The sequence below is a fragment of the Tupaia chinensis genome, unplaced genomic scaffold (assembly GCF_000334495.1).
Source record: "Tupaia chinensis unplaced genomic scaffold, TupChi_1.0 Scaffold000355_1, whole genome shotgun sequence".
Taxonomy (NCBI): domain Eukaryota; kingdom Metazoa; phylum Chordata; class Mammalia; order Scandentia; family Tupaiidae; genus Tupaia; species Tupaia belangeri.
In genome coordinates, this window is record NW_006159850.1 from 2316610 (window position 1) to 2319615 (window position 3006).

Sequence of the window (3006 nt, forward strand, 5' to 3'; positions counted from 1 at the left end):
GGAGCTCGGGTCCCAGCCGAAGCCGTTTGCCCAGAGCCAGGGCCTCTCATCTAAATGACACAGGCTCCCCAGTGGAATGGAGCGCTGGTACTTCAGAATGCACGAGAGAGACACCTGAGATAAAAGAACCAGAGAGACCTGGGAAGGAGATGGGCGTTGAGGCATGAATAGGAGTCCACCAGGCAGAGGCTGAGAGAGGAGCCTGTTTCCGACTGGCGGCCGGGGCGAGCAGGGCGTGAGGTCAGCAAGTGTCACAGTGAAGCGGGGCTGTGCTGAAGCCTGGGTTTTAGGCATGTGATACTCATTTAGTCCGCATTTACTGAGCACCTGCGACGTGCCAGGCACAGCAGACACGGCGGGAACGAAGCAGTGAAGACCCTTGCCTTGAGGGAGCCTATTCCTAACAGGGGAAACAGCTAAGTGCCAGCGTAGGGGCCAGCAGGTAGCACGGTGGTTACAGCGCGGGACTCCAATACGGCCGGCCACAGCTCAAGTCCCAGACCCGGCAGCTTGAAGGTTACACCAGGAGCGTGTGCGTGCGTGCCCAAAGTCCCCGGAGGAGAATGGAGGAGAAGGGATTGTGGCGAGGCCATCCTCCCTGGGGGGTGATTTCTCACTTTCCTTCTCTCTCTGTCTCTCTCTCTGGTAAGCACATGGCAAACATCTAAATTTAAATAAATAATAAGGATACAGATGTTAACAAGAATCTGGGAAGGGGGAGGGGCCCTGAGAAGGTGAGAGTGAGTCGTGGGACTCCTTGGGCGAGGCGCTCCACAGAGGGGCAGCAGCAGGAGGCAGAGCCCGTGACGAAGGGGTGGCAGAGACTGGTGGCAGAGCACAGGCTTTGGTGTGAGATGGGGGGGCAGCTGGTTTGAACAGGGGACGTTGGGGGGGCATGGCCTGAAACAGCGTGGAGGATGACGCCGGCTGCTGGGTACGAACAGGCCTGCTGTGTGACACGCGGACACCGGAGAGGTCAGCCCAGGGAAGGGCCTCAAGCCAGCTCCTAGTGCTCCGGGCTGGAGGAGGGAGGAGAGGAGGGGGTGGGCGAGTGAATACATGGATGGGAGGTGAAAGGGCCTGGGTGAGCAATGGAAGGTGGGTGGAGGGAGAGTGGGAGGCGGGTGGGGTGGGTAGGTGAGGAGTGGAGGAAGGAGGGAGTAGGGATGGGCGGACGGACGAGCAGATGGACGGAGAATGGATAGATGGGTACGCGAGTGGATGGACAGAGACAGACATGGCGGATAGGCAGACGGTGAAGGAGAAACACGGTCAGGGGCGAACGGGGACGAAATGGGTGGATGGTGGAAGGAATGGACAGGTGAGTGGGTGGGCCGCCTCAGGGCGGTGGAGGCCAGCATGGAGCCCGAGTGGCCTGGGCGCGGGCTCAGTGTGCGGTCCTCGGCTGTCAGCACAGCAGTGAGATGGGCGGCACCGTGTTGGTCCCTGCGATGCGGCAACGACCAGCATGACCTCGGCGGCGTAGGAGTACACACCGCGTCTCTACAGTCCCGGTGCTCCCGGCTGCAGCCGGCTCCGGGAGGAGACCTGTCCTGCTTCTCCTGCCTGCAGACCCAGTCCCCAGCCTGTGGTCCTGTCCCTCTATCATCCATCTCCAATGGCCTGGACCCTCCAACCTCCCCCTTACAGGAACCGTGGGCCCCCAGATAATCTAGGAAAACCTGCCCACCTTGAAACCCTGAACTTGCCCCCACAAAGTCCTTTTCGCCGTGTAAGGTAGCCCTTAGACAGGTCCCTGGACTAGGACGCGGGTGGCTTTGGGAGGCCGCGGTCCAGCACCCACAGGTGCACGGTCAGGCTGTGCAGCCCCCCAAGTACCTGTGGTCTCAGTGAGTCCTCACAGCCCAGGGTGGCAGACGCTGCCATAACTTCTACCTTCTAGTGATGGAACTGGGGCCCAGAGAGGGCAGGTGGCTGTCCGTGGTCAACAGCTGGGACCTGGAGAAGAGTGGGTGCAACCCTGAAGAGGGGTGTTCCTGCCAGCTCGCTAGCACAGCCTGCCGCTCCCACCACATGGCAGGGAGACAGACGGCTCATCTCCACCAGCTCCCAACGCCATTTCGGCACCCCTCGACTCTCCCCGTCCCCAATGAGACCAGGTGCTTCGTGAGCCCCGGGGGTGCTCCATGCGACCCCCGGAGGAGGGCGGTTCTCAAATCCCGTGCACTGGGACAGCCCTCGTAGGGCAGCGAGTGGCTGTGGGAACCGTCTGTGGAGCAGGAAAGAGCCAGAAGCCCCTCTGGCCCGGTCGCAGGGGAGGTGATCACCCGTCTCCAGAAGGTTAAGTTCAGCCTGTCTGTTTTCATTTTTGCAAGGGGTGCGCCTAGGCCTGCGAAGAGCACAGCTGCTCCTTTAAGAAGAGCAAGGAAGTGTGGTCCTGGCAGTTAACGGGCAATAAAAAATAAATCTTCGTAATTGTTGTGGAGACAGAAAGCAAAACAGACCGGACTCAGGCACAATGTAAGAATGCCAGCGTGGGGCCGGCCACTAGCATGAGAAGCCGTTTATCTCCCTGGGGCTCTGGCCTGGGACCGGCTCTCCCGGCTTTCGGCTCTCGGGACGGCAGACTGCGGGAAGGACTGGGTCATGGTGCTGGAGAGACTTTCTGGAAAGCCCGTGGGACACGTGCTCGGCCCCACCGCCCAGTTCTTCGCAGGCGACTCCGAGCAAGGCCACCCGCCGTCTGGGAGAGTGTCCATCCCTGACGTCTCTCAGCAGAGCCTCCAGCATGGCGGCCGCGACACCGAGCAGCGTGGGAATGTCCCTGGGCCCGAGGGTCCACCTCCGTCTCCAGATGCTGCAATGGCATCCCCCCTCTCTGGGCCCTGCGCACGTGCACACACATACGCACACACACCTACAATGCACACGCACGCGCACGCAGACACCAGCCAGCTGCACAGTCACAAGCGGTGACACTGAGCAAGGACCCCCTCAGGTATTTTCAAAGTCCATTTGCATCGGAATGGCCCAGAGTAAGGGTAG